Source organism: Nicotiana tomentosiformis, chromosome 3 (genome assembly GCF_000390325.3).
Source record: "Nicotiana tomentosiformis chromosome 3, ASM39032v3, whole genome shotgun sequence".
In the NCBI taxonomy this organism is placed as follows: Eukaryota; Viridiplantae; Streptophyta; class Magnoliopsida; order Solanales; family Solanaceae; genus Nicotiana; species Nicotiana tomentosiformis.
The window spans coordinates 91033342-91050780 of NC_090814.1; positions in this window are offsets into that span (position 1 = coordinate 91033342).

Genomic DNA, 17439 nt, shown 5'->3' on the forward strand with positions numbered 1-17439 from the left:
ACTTTAACCAGAACTCACATTTAGAAAACTTAGCATACAACTTACGATCACGGAGGGTTTGGAGTACCGCTCGCAGGTGGTCCGCATGCTCATCCTCTGAACGGGAATAAACCAGAATATCATCAATAAATACTATCACGAACAGATCTAAAAATGGCCGGAATAGGCTATTCATCAAGTCCATAAATACAGTGGGTGCATTAGTCAACCCGAAGGACATGACAAGGAACTCGAAGTGGCCATATCGGGTCCTGAAGGCTGTCTTCGGAATATCTTTTTCCCGAACTCTGACCTGGTGGTACCCCGACCTCAAATCAATCTTGGAAAAGCATCTAGCTCCCTGCAACTGATCAAACAAGTCATCGATCCTTGGAAGTGGATACTTATTCTTAATAGTTACCTTGTTCAACTGCCTATAATCGATACACATCCTCAGCGAGCCGTCTTTCTTCCGCACAAATAGTACCGGTGCACCCCAAGGTGAGGTACTGGGCCTAATGTAACCTTTCTCCAGCAAATCTTTTAACTGCTCCTTCAACTCCTTCAATTCGGCAGGTGCCATTCTATACGGAGGGACGGATATTGGTTGAGTTCCTGGAAGCAAATCGATGCTAAAATCAATCTCTCGCTCTGGAGGAATACCTGGAAGCTCATCTGGAAACACATCTGCATACTCTTTGACTATGGGAATAGACTGAAGTGTAGGTATCTCAGCATCTGCATCTCTAACTCGCACAATATGATAAATGCACCCTTTTGCGATCATTTTCCTCGCCTTCAGATAGGAAATAAACCTACCTCTGGGTGTTGGTGTATTACCTACCCATTCAAGGACTGGCTCACCCGGAAAATGAAATTTGGCTACCTTTGCTCGGCAATCAACTGTGGCATAGCAAGCTGCCAACCAGTCCATGCCCATGATAGCATCAAAGTCCATCATCTCTAGCTCAACTAGGTCAGCTGAGGTCTGACGACTACAAATTGTCACCGTACAACCTCGGTAAACCCATCTAGCAATAATCGATTCTCCGACCGGTGTAGATACCGCAAAAGGATCACTTAGTATTTCAGGCACTATACCAAACTTCCTCGCGACAAATGGGGTAATATACGATAAAGTAGATCCTGGGTCTATCAAAGCATAAGCATCGTGAGAGCAAATGGTTAATATACCTGTCACAACGTCTGGTGAAGACTCCTGGTCCTGTCGACCCGCTAAAGCATAGATACGGTTCTGATTACCACTTGAACTGGAACCTCTACCTCTGCCTCGACCTCTACCAACCGAAGACTGAGACTCACGCCTTGAAGGATGCACGGACATAGACGATCCTGTTGCTGAACTCGCTGGTTGTGCCATTCCCCCAGAATCTCTATTTGGGCAATCTCGCATCATATGCCCCGGACGCCCACATGTATAACAAGCATCAGAACCTGCTCGGCATTGACCCAAGTGTCCTCTACCACAGATGTCACACCGCGGAGGAAATGACCATGTCTGCGCAGAACCTCGTTGTCGCTGCAAACCCGACGCCCGTGAGCTCTCACCTGGTCCTGACTGAGTATAGCGGTCATACCCGTAACCCTGTAACTGAGGTGGCGGAGGCCTAGGTGGCCGTCCGAAGTACTGGGTCCTATAACTACCCTGAGATTGCTCCTGAGACCTGGGAAATCTCATCCTCTTACGTTGCCCTTGCTCAGCCCTCTCTGTACCCTGCTGCCGACGCCTACCCCTTTCTATATTCTGGGCGAATGCCTGAATCCGGGAGATATCCATACTATCCTGCAATGCAGCGGTGGCACATGCCTCGGTTAACTCTGGGGCTAACCCTGCTATAAACCTGTGAATCCTGTCCCACATAGTAGAAACTATGGATGGTGCATATCTGGCCAATGAGTCAAAACGGAGACTATACTCTCGAACACTCATATTACCCTGCTTGAGGGCTAGAAACTGATCGACTCGAGCCTGTCGGATCTCCCGCGGTAAGTACTGGTCAAGGAAAGCATCTGAAAAATTCTCCCAAATAGCTGGAGGTGTATCACGTCCCCTGGACCTCTCCCATCCCTCATACCAAAGGATGGCTATATCTCGGAGTCGAAAAGCTGCTAGCTCAACTGCCTCTTTCTCCGTGGCATGCATAACACGAAAGATCCTGTGAAGCTGATCTATGAAATCCTGCGGGTCCTCCCTCTGATCTGTCCCCGTGAACTCTGGGGGACTCAAAGCAATAAACTCTCGGACCCTTGAACTCCCAGACCCCTCAGAAGTTCCTGCACTAGCTGATGCCCTAGCATGTTGCTGGGTAGCTACCAACTGTGTCAACAAATGCACCGCACTCCTTAAGTCCTGATCTGATGGAAGTGGAGGGGGAACTGGATGTGCGGTTTCCCTAGGAATCTCCGTAGTTGGTGGAGGAGCCGGTAATGGCTGAGTAGGGGTCTCCCCTTGAGCCTCAGACTGGGCCCCATCTACTGGGGGTACCCTGTTGGTCCCCTCACCTACTACTGTATCTCTCCTCTGGCTAGCCGTAGTCTTCCTAGTCACCGTCATCTGTGCATGCAAACACCAACACATAAGTTTAATTCAAATTTCCTATAACTCAGTTCTATAGCACGATTTAGATTTCAAAGAAGTGTAACCAACTCCTAAATGCCCTGTAGTTCCTTGCTTATATAATGTGGTGCACAACACATCTATAAACAAGACCCTACTAGACACGGCTTGTAGACTCCCTAGGACAGAACTGCTCTGATACCAAGTTTGTCACGCCCCGAACCTAGGAGCGAGACAAGCACCCCGTGCCTCACCTAACCTGGCGTACCAAATTGCGACTAAGGGACTCTGAACACATAATGTCATACTTTGGCCATGGGGCCACCTTGCAAGACAATTTGCGAAGCAAAATATAAAACTGAATGGAAACTAGCACTAACTAAATATCAATATAAAGCTAGGCTGACAAGGCCGTCATAGCTACTACAGCTGACAAACCACCAATTTATACAAACCCAACATACTGCACTAACCAACAGGATATGCCTACAAGCCTCTACTGATAGATGTACTGTGATCGGAACAGGGCCCCGACCTACCCATAACATATATACAGATATACATAAGATGTACACAAAACTCTAGTCCTGGCAACTCCGAAAGACGTGGAGCTTACCGATCAGGCGGAACTCGGAAAACACCTACTGAGGAGGTCTACCCGTCTGTCTGTCTGAACCTGCACGCATGAAATGCAGCGCCCCCAAAAAAGGGACGTCAGTACGAAATAATGTACCGAGTATGTAAGGCAATAAAATAACTGAAATCTAAAACTGAACTGATAATATGATAACTGAAATTAACTGGGAGTCAAAGATGATCTGGAGATATACTTACCTGCTGATACTGACTCAACTCCTTCAATATAGTAAGTAAAATAATTGTACGGCCTTATAAGGCTCGGTATATATAACTGCTCTGCCATAGTAGGCTCGCTTATAGGCGCTCGGCCATACTAGGCTATGTATCTCGACCATGCTGGGCTCGCTCATAGGCGCTCGGCCACAGTAGGCTCGGTATATAACTTTCCATCTGATCAGTGGTTGCCCAATAGGGGCCTGCCCATCGATTATAGCTCGATGGTAATGAAAATACTGTAATACTGTATATATAGGCTTGCTGCTCTCTTGACTGAAAGAAGACAATACTAAAATTGAATATAGAGTCTCGATAAGGAATAATATTGTAACTTATGAGACTAGAATAGTGTGAATAAATTCATGAATATGAACTTCTCTTTTTGTCTCATTACTAACACATGTAGCTACGAGATCATGCCAAAATGAAGGAAGGCTTAGCCTTAACATACCTTATCACAATCTTTTCAATCACCAAGTTGAACTCACCTCTTCGCACCTTAATCTACAAGAATGATAATAATACTATCGTTAAGTTACGAAAGGTACAACTATCGCACAACGAACGACAAACCTATTTTGTATTAAAACGGGCAGCATCTCCCCTATAATATGCCCTTCCTCCAACTTCAAGATAACACCAACAATACAAGGACAGAACAATAACAACATATATACATCATTTTCCAGCCCTATATACACCATCAAATACTACAAAACAGCCCAACACACCCCAATCTCTTCGTACACAAAACGACCACCGTAGTAGTGTCAAACGACCCGAAAATGTTATGACGAACGACCAGCCAACCACCCTACATTTATATGGTGTTTATAAACCCCCTTCCTCCTCCAAAACTCCACAAAATAGTAATAAAACATGCAGCCCAACAGCAACACAAAACAGTCCACAAAACAGTCCGCTACAAGTGAATAACTCGAACTCACGGCTTCCGATCACCATCCCGTGAGTTCTTACAAGTATAGAACGACTTACCATGAATTTACAGAAGAAAAAATGGATGAAAGAGAGCAGTAAACTCACCTTATTTGTTGGATAACTCAGCTCCTATCTTGGTTCTTCAAACTCTAAGTTTTACCTCCAATTGGAACTTGAAAGGGAGAGAAAATCAATTAGGGTTTGTGGGAAATTTTTGGGAGGATTCTTTGCAGAGCTTATGTCTGGTTATTATGCTCTATTTTAAGTCTAATATATGAAGAAAATAGGCCCTTAAAAGGCCTCTTTGGACGACCCGAAATGGCCCATTTTTGGGCTTTCATTTAAGCAAGTAGGTGACACACCTACTTGTCACCTAGCAGCTTGCGCAGTATCGCAAAAATACACATATCTCTCTACTCCGATGTCGTATTGACAAATGGTTTAATGCATTGGAAAATAGACTCATAGATCTTTAATTTGATGTGTGTAACACACCATAACTCTAAGTATATTGGGAGAAAATTTCAGTTACATTTGACCCAAAGTTTCAGTAAAACTTATGAATGTAACTTGTGATGACTTTCATCGACTTTTGTTCCACAACTCGCTTGACTTAAAAACATAACACACGGATGTAATACGACTAATATAAATCATAACATAATCTCTTTATCATGTTAATCACCCTAGTCTCACCCCAAAGGTACATGTTATAACATTCCCAACTTGTCGACTTTCGATGAAACATTATTTTATTTAATTGCTTTAGCTTCTGAACTGTCCAACCCTCTTTGTACTTGTTGTTCATGATCTTCAATATTTGTAACCTCAGAGGTAACATGATTAACTTACTTTATATACTTTTAAATATTATCTCATTTTTTTGTCCTACATTAGTTTGCTTACGACGCATTTTTACATACGAAAATATAGGGTGTAACATCACTCCCCCCTTGGGAACATTCGTCCTCGAATGTTTACTCTTGGAGACTTTGGAAACTTTTTCCAGAGTATCCTTCGTACACTAGGTTAAAACCAACCTGCACGTAGCCAGAAACATACTATGCATGCCACACATGGCCAATCTTTATAAATAGCAGCAATTTGCCTCTGACATAATCCTGTCTCGTAGCCCTGCTACATCTGGAACACACAAACGACCCTTGTATCTGAGAACCCCATCTCCCTTGAGCTCTAACAATGGCTTCTTCTGCTGCGGAACTCGCTCTCTCAACTCGACCAACTCTGGGTCCTCGTACTGCCTTTCCTTGACTTCAGCTATGAGGGATGATTTTGCAGTGTTTTGGATTACAACTCCACCATCCTCAGAATCTACTAACCGAACCCCCAACGAAGCCAATTGATGAATATCTCTAGCTAATTGTCTTTTCTCGGGCTCTACATGTGCTAAGCTACCCATAGATCGGCGACTTAAGGCATCTGCTACAACATTAGCTTTCCCTGGATGGTAGAGAATGTTAACATCGTAATCTTTCAATAACTCAAGCCATCGCCTCTGTCGCAAATTCAACTCTTTCTGCTTGAAGATATATTGTAGGCTTTTATGATCAGTAAATACATCAACATGAACACCATATAAATAATGCCGCCATATCTTAAGTGCATGGACAATTGCAGCTAACTCGAGGTCGTGGGTCAGATAATTCCTCTCGTGCTTCCTCAACTGTCTGGACGCGTAGGCAATCACCCTACCGTCTTGCATCAACATCGCGCCGAGACCAATACGCTACGCGTCACAATACACAGTATAACACCTTGAATATGTAAGTAATACCAACGCTTGTGTCGGAGTCAAAGTGATCTTGAGCTTCTGAAAGCTTAACTCACACTCGTCTGACCCTGTAAATGGGGCACCCTCTTGGATCAATTTGGTCTTAATAGTTGTTCATAATCAATTACAGAATCGTCATTTAACTTCATGTTAACAAAAATCTCGTTGCAAACCTTCACAATACTGATAACTAGATGCGAGACATGAAGACTTCATAATTATTTACCCGAATTAACGAGTCACATTTAACGCCACCTAGGCGGGCACCTACCTCGTAGGTTAAAAATTAATAATTACAGCACGAATTTGATAACTATGCACAGAGAATTTCATATAAGAATTTTCAAATAAGCCTAACAGGCATGACTCCTTATTAGTACTATAGTACAAATTTAATTTCACAAGGGAGAACTTAAACACAAGAATTTTCCTCACAAGGATCTCGTCCTTATATAACTTCCACCGTAGCTCGTAGCCCGGTTTAAATATATCAATTTATATAAAAATGTGAGGATCTCGTCCTCAGTTCTGAATCACAAGTAATATGCACATCGTGCCAATTGAAAATTTCCATTTTCTCCTTTTAAATAATTTCGGTTACACCAAATCACAACACATAATGAACCCCACACCAGTAGGACATATAATTCATAATTTGCAATTAATTATTCGGAATTTACATCAAAATTTATCGAAATGAGTAACAGAAAGCCACATTTAGCCTCGCAGCTCTTATTAGTGACCAACACGAAATGATAGGCGTAGTTATCTCCATAAAATCTCCCAACAGGGGTAAACACATAAGTAGATTATAGAATTATGAAGCTCACTCATAAGTGGAGCACAATAGGAAGACTCGTTTCGATATTGAGAACCGAATCAACTTAAGGAAATTATTCCTTTATATTAAATCGAGGTCGTACCTGCAACGACACCATCTGATGTAGCGACCTCCGCCATACCGTAAAACAAATATATCAACGGCTGGGTCTCCACCTCTAGGACGCCTTTTACTCATATGACCTTCACCCCTAACTGGTCGTGTGGGTGGTGTAGTAACTGCAATGGGGCACGTAGCCTGAGTGCTTTGATGAAATAAGTCTCTCCCAAGTTTTTGACAATTTTTCTCATGATGTGCCTAGTATCACCGTATTCATAACAACTCCTTTGCGGGTTAGGCTGCTCATATTGAGTCTGTGCCAGAAAACTGGAATAACCATTGTAGGAACTCATGTCGGTGGTGCATTAAAAGAACTTACTGGAGCACCCCGAGTAATCCGATGTGCAGACTGGACTGGACGACTGCCTGAGCCAAGTGGGCGGTGTTGCATTGGCTGGTCTCCCCTCTTCATAGTCTTACCACGAACACTGGTGGAGAATTATCTCTCCCAAGGCAAATTTCTTCTTTTGTTATGCTGACAACTAGCAGAAATAAAGTATCAGCTTGTAGCTCCCGAGTCGTACAAAATTATACGATCATAATTGAGTTCTTTAATGAGTCTATGGACTCGCCCTCTGGCTGTAGGAAGCAAAGTAGGAGTATGACGGGCTAACTTATTGAACTTGATGGCATATTCTGACATCGTCAATGGTGACATGACGCAACCGTTCAAACCCTATGTGCCACGCATTACGGAGAGTCCAGAAAACAAACTCTTTCAAAAGCATTTCTGAGAACTGAGCCAAGTGGGCGGTGTTGCATTAGTTGGTCTGCTCTCTTTATAGGCTTGCCACGAACACCGGTGGAGAATTATCTCTCCCAAGGTGAATTTCTTCTTTTGTTATACTGACTCTACACTGTTGAGCTGACCAATTTCTTAACATACTCTTTGACTCTTCTTTGGGGTAACCCTTACCCCTATTTATACACAACGATCACTAAATTAGAGCTCCATACAGACAAATCTTGTCACGAACCACATAGTCTAGACTCTCGTCAACAAGTGTACTTACTCCGAAGCACCCCAAAATTCGCAACAGTGACGTCCACGCTGAGTAGACCTTCTACAAATTTAGAGTTGTTTCTATAACTCCTTTGGTATTGAAGTATAGGATTATTAAGGAGGCGGACATACCGCAAGTCCCAACCTTATCCTCTACAAAATCTCAGGTCTTAAACATGTGTAAATTTTAGGGAACCTTTCAGTACCACATATATATATTTCAGGCCAAAACTGATATAATACATGATCCCGCAATCCACCCATTGGTAGTAGACTTCCCCTACTCGGCGCGAAGTCATAGGTCACAACGTCCGATACTCCACAATAATAACCTTCACAGCTTGGATAAATCAACTAGACGCCAACGTCCGTTGCACCCCCGCATGATTCACTAGGTGATCTCTCAATACGTCCGTATCTTCAGTCGGAACCACACATTGAGGCAATGTTTGAGCATCTCTGGCTCCCTCATAGTCCATCTACGACATCACGAACCGTCGACGCATAACTGATACCGAGTGCGTAATGTCATACACGAGTGGATACAAAGGAATATAAGATATATGTTTCAAGATAAATCAATGCTGCACGATAAAGAGTCAAAGAAGTGAATATTTCCTAACAGTTCCATAGCCTCTCGAAGATAAGTACAGATATCTCCATACCGATCCGCAAGACAATACTAAACCGGCTTGTGACTCATGACACCTATGAACCTAGAGCTCTGATACCAACTTGTCACGACCCCAAATTCCCTCTGTAGGATGTCGTGATGGAACCTAGTCTCTAAGACTAGGTAAGCCTATCAATGCGGAATAATAATATATATCTGAAATAAATAAACTACAATTCAAACAATTTCAACTCCCAAAACCCGGTAGAAATAAGTCACAAGCTTTTAAGAATTTATTTTCAATGTCTCTATATGTCAAGGTGTAAATAAAATATAAGGAAGCAACATAAAATGATAGTAGGGGACTCCGGAGTCTGTGGACGCTGGCAGATATACCTCGAAGTCTCCGTGCGCAGGTAACTCACTAACGTCTAGGCTGGTAAAATGTACCTGGATCTGCACAAAACGATATGCAGAAGTGTAGTATGAGTACACCACAGCGGTACCCAGTAAGTGCCAAGCCTAACCTCGGTAGAGTAGTGACGAGGTCAGGTGAGGCCCTACTGGAATATAATAATGGCATGGTAAAATATTTATCAATGTAGTAAAATAAAATAACATTGGAAATGAATCAAATAGTATGTCACATTTAATGACACCATATAATTGCAAATAATATCTCGTGGAATCAAAACAGAATTTTCTTCAACTTTATGAAAATCACAATAATTAATCGAAAGCAACTATGGCCATAAATCAATATCAACAAGGGCACTACCGAGGTACCGCCTCGTAGTCCCAAGTTATAAATAATTTCACAATATCTCATTTACTTATATCACCGCGGGAGCCTTCACAATTTATTTAAAGAAAATACTTTTTCCCGAAATAGCATCCCACGTTTTAGCCACCCTTATCATACCGCATGACTTCTAGTAGTTACCCCTACTAGCCACGCGTATCAAGCCATCCTTATCTCACCGCATGCGTTTCAACACCAAGACCTTATACCACCGCATGCGTATCAATATCACAATATATCACAATTTGTATCTAAAGTGCTCAAATAATTTAACTTGCCAAAATAATTCAACGACAGTATTTTTTCACAATAAAGAGCTCACGGCTCATGCCAAAATAAATCATCAATAATATTTTTTTACAATAAAGATGTCAAAATAATTCAACAATAATATTTTTCCACATTTCAACAATAATATAAGCTTCCAAATTTGGCTCCACGCACCAGAAATTGGCGAAATTTCTGCAACAGAAATTTCCAGCAACCTTCTTTTTCCGAAATCCATTCTGTTTACCTTCCGAAATCCACCCGAGACCCTCGGGACCTTAACCAATTATACCAATATGTCCCAAAATACAATACAAACTTAGTCGAGGCTTCAAACCACATCAAACAGCATCAAAATGACGAATCGCACCTCAAATCAAAATCTATGAATTTTGAACTTTCAAATTATATATCTTGTGCCGAAACACATCAAATCAATTTGGAATGACTACAAATTTTGCACACAATTCATAAATGATATAACAGACCTATTCCAATTTCTAGAATAAGATTCTGACCTCGATATAAAAATGTCAACCCCCGGTCAAACTTCCCAAAAATTTAACTTTTGGCATTTCAAGCCTAATTCCACTACGGACTTCCAAATAAAATTTCGATCATGCTCCTAAGTCCAAAATCACCATACGGAGCTGTGGGAATCATCAAAATTCTATTCCGGGGTCGTTTGCACATAATTTGATATCCGGTCACTATTTGAACTTAAACTTTTAATTTTTTATCAAAATTCCATATCTCGGGCTAGGGACCTCGGAATTTGATTCCGGGCATACCCCTAAGTCCCAAATCATGATACGGACCTACCAAAACTATCAAAATACTGATCCGAGTCCGTTTGCTCAAAATGTTGACCAAAGTCAACTCAATTGAGTTTTAAAGCTCTAATTCACATTTTAATTCATTTTTCACCTGAAAACTTTCCGGAAAATTTTACGGACTGTGCACGCAAGTCGAGGAATGATAAATAGTGCTTTTTGAGGTCTTAGAATACAAAATTAATTATTAAATTTAAAGATAACATTTTGGGTCATCACACTTTTGAAGGATAATAAGTATCTATCTATATTATTATAAAAGTGGAAAGACATAAACTAAAAAGTTAAAAAATTCAAATCGTTAATATGTGGCCAAGGAGAGAGATGAAGGCTCAGGATCTGGACCAAGTGAGGTGCATCAAAGACGAGGATGGTATAGTTTTGATGGGGGAGGACTAGATGAAACGGAGATGGCAGACCTACTTTCATAAACTTCTACTCTAAATGAAGAAGGGGATCGGGATATTGTGCTAGATGAATTGGGGCATTCTGAGTGTCACCGTGACTTTAGGTATTGCAGGCAGATTAAGGTTGAGGAGGTTGTGGAGGCTATGCGTAATATGAGTAGGGGCAGGGCTACTGGGCTGGATGAAATTCCGGTTGATTTTGGAGGTGTGTGGGTAGAGCAAGCTTGAAGTGGCTGATTGGGCTGTTTAATAATATTTTCAAGACGAAGAGGATGCCGGAGGAGTGGAGGTGGAGAATGGTGGTTCCGTTGTACAAGAACAAAGGTGATATTCACAGTTGTAACAACTATAGGGGTTTCAAGTTACCGAGTCATATTATGAAAGTTTAGTAGAGGGTAATAGGAGTGTGCAACGACCCTGCCGGTCATTTTGAGCATTACAGCCCCATTCCCTCATTTACAGCTCCGTTTGAGCTTTATAGTTGTTGTATAACTTATTGAGTCCAAAGAGAATTCAGAGTGAAAGGAGACACTTAGTCTCTTAAATGGAAAGCTTAAGTTGGAAAAGTCGACCGGATGTTGATCTATGTGTAAACGATCTCGGATTCAAATTCTGATGATTTTAGTAGCTCTGTATGGTGATTTTGGACTTAGGAGCATGTCCAAAAAATTATTTGGACGTCCGTAGTGGAATAAGGCTTGAAATGGCGAAAGCCGAATTTTTTGGAAGTTTGACCGGGGGTTGACTTTTTGATATCGGGGTCGAAATCCGATTCTGAAAATTTTGATAGGTTTTTTATGTCATTTATGACTTGTGTGAAAAATTTGAGGCCAATCGGAATTGATTTGGTAGGTTTCAGCGTCGTTGGTGGAAACTTGAAATTTCGAAGTTCATTAGGCTTGAATTGGGGTATGATTCATGGTTTTAGCATTGTTTGAGGTGATTTAAGGGTTCAACTAAGTCCGTATGATGTTATGGGACTTGACGGAATGTTTGGGTGAGGTCCCGGGGGCCATGGGTAAGTTTCGGATGGTGAACGGGTTGGATTTTGGACTTGGAACTCTGCTGGAATTTTTCTAATGCACCATCTAGTTCCTTCATCGCGTTCGCGAGTGGAGCATCGCGTTCGCGAAGAGGAACTGAGAGGCTGGCAATATTTTATCTTTACGTTCACGAAGAAAAGGACGCGTTCGCGAAGGGTGGACAGGGTGTGCATCGCGAATGCGAGAGGTGTTACGCGTTCGCGAAGAAGTGAGGAAGTAGCTGAGGACCCCAGGAAATTTGTCTACGAGTTCGCGTAGGGGGTGTCGCGTTCGCGTAGTGAGGGGGAAACGAAGCACCGCATTCGAGATTGGTTGAACGTGTTCGCGTAGAAGGCATCGAGGTAGAGGCACTTTGTGATTCGCGAATGCGAGGGGGATGTCGCGTTCGCGAAAGAGGAACTTGGACGGGATCAATTTTGTGCTTCGCGAACGCGAGGCACTAACCACGTTCGCGAAGAAGAAAAGCCTAGGCAGTGAGTTTAAGTTCTGAATTTTTGACGGATTTGAGCTCGAGAAGAGGCGATTTTTGGGAGTTCTTCAAGGAGAACAACGGGGTAAGTGTTCTTAACTCAATATTGGTTAAATTACCTGAATCCATAGTTGTTTTTAATATTTAATTGGTGAATTGAGTTGGAAAATTGTGAAAACCCTCTTGGTTTAATTTGGAGATTTGAGGGTCGAGTTGATGCCGGATTTGAGTAATATTTGTATGGTTGAACTCATGGTTGAATGGGCGTGCATATTTTATAACTTTTGTCGGGTTCCGAGACATGGGACCCACGGGTGATTTTTGGGGTGTAATTTCGGATTTTGTGAAAAATATTAGTATTTTTATATGGAATTAATTCCTATAATTTTATGGACTGAATCAAATTAATTGTGGCTAGATTCGAGCCGTTCGGAAGTTGATACACGCAGAATGAAATTTCTGGAGCATTGTTTAGCTTGCTCGACATTGGATTAGTCTTGCTCGAGGTAAGTAGCTCTTCTAATCTTGGAGTTGAGGGTATGGACCCTGAATATATGTATTATGTGAATTGTTGGGAGGTGACGCACATGCTAGGTTACGGGCGTATGGGCATGCACCATAGAAATTGTGGCATAATTATTTCTGTGGAACTTTGTAGTCAAATAATCTTGGCATTTTCTATGCAGTTTTATGCGTTAAAGAAATTGAGCTAAGAATCATATTAAAAATCATGTTGAGGATTTGTGCCAGTATTATTGGGACCCACAGAGGTCATATTATTGTGAATTTTTTTTTAAATTGAAAATTTATACTCAGTCATATTCATTTTATTACATATCATATCTCAGTCTCTGTTGTTTATTTATTGATACATTATATCATTATTTTTGGGATATTTTCATAACATTGTAAGCCCGGGAGACTGGAGAGATTGATGACTGAGTGAGGCCTAGGGCCTAATTGTGAGGATATTATGGGATCAGGTTACACGCCGCATCATATTTTTATTTATTTATGCCATGATTGGCTTGATATAGCACTTGGGCTGAAGGAGCCCCTCCGGAGTCTGTACACACCTCCAGTGAGCGCAGGTACCTACTGAGTGCGAGTGCCAAGCGCGAGTGCCGAGTGATTTGGGAGGATTGAGTGACTGTGAGGACTGAGTGACTGGGAGGACTGAGTGAAATAATACTCTGAGAGTATGCATATGATTTTATCACTGAGTTGCATCGCATTGACATGCACATTTGACATACAGGCATAGAGATGCATTTTTCTCATATTGTACAGTATCACGTCGTTCATGACTTCTCACACATATTGGCATATGGGCATAGTGATGCATTTTCCATTGGTTATCTGGAAAGAAAATAAAATATCTTATCATTGTTGAAAGGGTTTTTTGGGTGGAAAATTATTGTTTTCAAACTTATTCATATTTTTGGCAACTCGGATATACGATTTGGATTTTCATTGATGTACTTGAAAGGCAGAACTATTTTTAGAAATCATGTTTTTGTTGAGCATTTGATTATTGAGTTACTTCTGGTATTACTTGTTTATGTTGTTATGAGCTATTGCTGGTTATTGGAGTAGGACCATGACCTTTGTGTTAGCTCATCACTACTTTTAACCTAAGGTTAGGTTTGTTACTTATTGAGTACATGGGGTCGGTTGTACTCATTCTATACTTCTACACCTTCCGTGTAGATATTGACTGCTGACGTTGTTGTGATCGACGGGAGCCGGAATTGAAGATGTACATGCGTCCTGGTTGTAGCTGCCTCTTGTTCATGGTAGCCTTAGATTCATAAAACTTCGTTTATGTACTTTTCAAACAGATGATATATTTATTTCGTACCAATTTTGTAAACTCTATTCTTAGAAGCTCATGATTTGTACTACCAGTTCTTGGGGAATGAATAAGATTAAGATATTTTTTACTTAAATTGCTTTAATAATTATTATTGGAATTAGATAGTGTATAATTGGCTTACCTAGCGGGTTGGGTTAGGTGCCATCACGACTAGTTGGGTTTTAGGTCGTGACAAGGTGGTATCAGAGCTCTAGGTTCATAGGCTCTACAGGTCTTGAGCAAGTGTCTAGTAAAGTCTTGTGGATCGGTATGATGACGTCCATACTTATCTTTGAGAGTCTACAGGTCATTTTAGGATAAACTTCCCATATTTCTTTCCTTATCGTGCGAAATTGATTCAGCTTAAGACCTAACTCTTTGAATTCCTTCCACGCATTCGTATGCGCACATGAGCGATCGGTATCAGTTGTGCATCGCCGGCTTGTGATTCTATAAACAAGGTTTGAGATATGTATTCTGTGTCTTGGAGATGGGCCAGTCTGAAGAACTTGAGTCCATGGTTAGACCGCAGCTTAAGTTCGGTAGCTTCAGTTGTAACTTGTACATTTGGACTTATATGTTTGGTAATGTCCCTACGAGTGGAATTTATGGCTCGATGAGCGGCGGAATGGCCTTGTGATGAGTATGATGTAACTGCGAGGTGTGTTAAGACGATTTGAATGTGACGAGAAGTGTTTCCTTGAAATGTAAAGGAAGGCCATTGGGTGCTTCATTTTTGTTTTGATGTGACGTATAGCCTCGAGTGTGAATGTTTTGAAAGATCTTTCACGTTGCTATATTTTGGGACAAATTAAATTCCCGTGTCTGGTTAATGAGTTTGGACTCTGATAGACTAAGTGATTTCATAGTAATTGTGACTGCGAAAGGGTATAACGAGATACCGATTTGAGGCTAAGTAGGTGGATTATCCCCTGCGGAGTAAACTACGTAGGTGTGTTCCTTATAATGTGAGGGGAGAGTTTCTTTTCTTCCAGCGGGGCGTATGTGTTGAGATTTAAATTTGAATCTCGTTGAGAAAGTTGACTTGAGTGACAAGAGAATGATTGCGAGTATAGCGGAAGATTGAGGTATTTTTCTGGTTGGCGTTGTATGAGCTTGAGAAAAATTTTCATTGTACTGACTACGGTATTATGACAGTAATAGAGTATGAAAATTGTGAGTTATTGAGTGTTTTAATTTATAGCTTTGAGCCAAGTGGGGGAGTCTGCTACGGACAAATCAATTCATGTGTAGGTGTCAAATATTTGTTTTGGTCTGAAGTATACTTGGGAATCAGTGATGACTTGTAGGGGTGGAGTTCGAGAATGACTCGAGTAAGAAAATTTCTGGATACGGATTATATTGTACTTTATGAGTATATGAAAATCATAGGATGAGTGAGTTGTTATTTGTGAATGATGTAGTGCGCACGGAGTATGAATTCGATCGGTGGTCTTAAGGCAGGATTACCTGTTTGAGTGATGTTGTGCTAATGGGGCACATGTCTTTCAGCCCATTTGGGCGGTGTAATTTGGATTTGAACAAAGGGGGAGACTCTTGAGAAAGTTCCAATAGGTTCGAGGTTTATATATAGCAATTGAGAATTTTTCCGGACTTGTGTATAGATAAAATCTGAGATTTGCATTTGATGGTGCTTGGACTTGTGGAAATTTTGTATGACTATGGATTCTACATTTTAGTATAATGAAAGTAAGAAGAACAATTTCAAATTCACATAAGGTATTTTCAGAGTGAGTGTTACAGTTGTGGCAATATTCTTGTGTTTTGGTGACCTACGTGGTTTGGTCGAGTTAGAGGAATTTAGTTCTAATAGCTTGGTTATGTGCAGATGGATTTCAAAGTGTTCTTGATGGTTTATGCCATGGTTTGAACCGGATATTTTCTACTGGTATGGGAAACATGTTGTGTATTATGATTTCCTCCTGGAAGGAAGTAAGAAGAAGGTTTCTAACTAATCGGGTATGTAAATTGTTGGTGACTCAGAGTTGATAATGGGATTCTTGTGTTTGCCACATGATGGCATAATAGATGTGGTGTGTTGTGCGGGATTAGGATTTACATGTACAAAGTGACAGTTCAGTCTTGAAGAGAAGGTAACGAATGTTGGACAACATGATCAGTTTCAGATATTTCGATGAATGTTATAACTGCCCGGTAATTCCTGAGAAGGGTGCGCATTTCAGAAGGCGCATTGTGTTTTGACTTACGGATGCTCGTCGGTATTGTAGTACTCACCTGGTTGATAGACTGCTGCTATTCAAATTATTGCTATGTGGCACGGAAGAATTATGAAAGTATTCATCATGAGATTATCGTGAATGGAAGATGTGTTAGTCATTCTAGTGCTGGAGTTGGGATCAGTTACGGTGATTCATGTGTTCGATGAATTTGGAGATTGGGAGTTCTTAGAAGTATATTGTTTCGGGTTGCGGCTATTTGAGGTGAGTAGTTTATTTTAACTCAGTGGATGCACTAGTTGCGTTAATTATTTGTAATAGCTACACGCTATAAGTGTGCATATATGTGAGATTGAGCCAATGTGCGGGCATTGGGCCATGTATTTATACTCGAAAGAATGCTTAGGCTATGATATGCCTAGAGTTGACTGTTAAGCGTAAAGTTATAATACTTCTCGTGTTCTTACCTTTGTTGAGAACTATCTGGGCTACACTTGAGGTTACAAATAGGCTAATTCCCCGAATAAACGGGGTAGTTACTATTTCTGCGTTAAATTGTCGATTTGAAGTATGATAGCAGACTTTGCACATGCTTACACTATGATGTGTTATTTATACCAGTCCAGGAGTAAGAGAATATTATTTCATTATCATATACAAGTGTACTTGTTAAATTGCTCATGTATGATATGCTGGGACTGGAGGCCTGTGACCATGCCGGGCGATTCATATTATAGGCACGTGAGTTGCCCGTGCCGTATATGGGAATTTTATTTCTATGATAATTTATTTGATTCATTAATTTCCTTCCTCTACAATTGTGCACATATGCCTATGGTTAGTCTCTTCACGAAAATTGAGAAGTT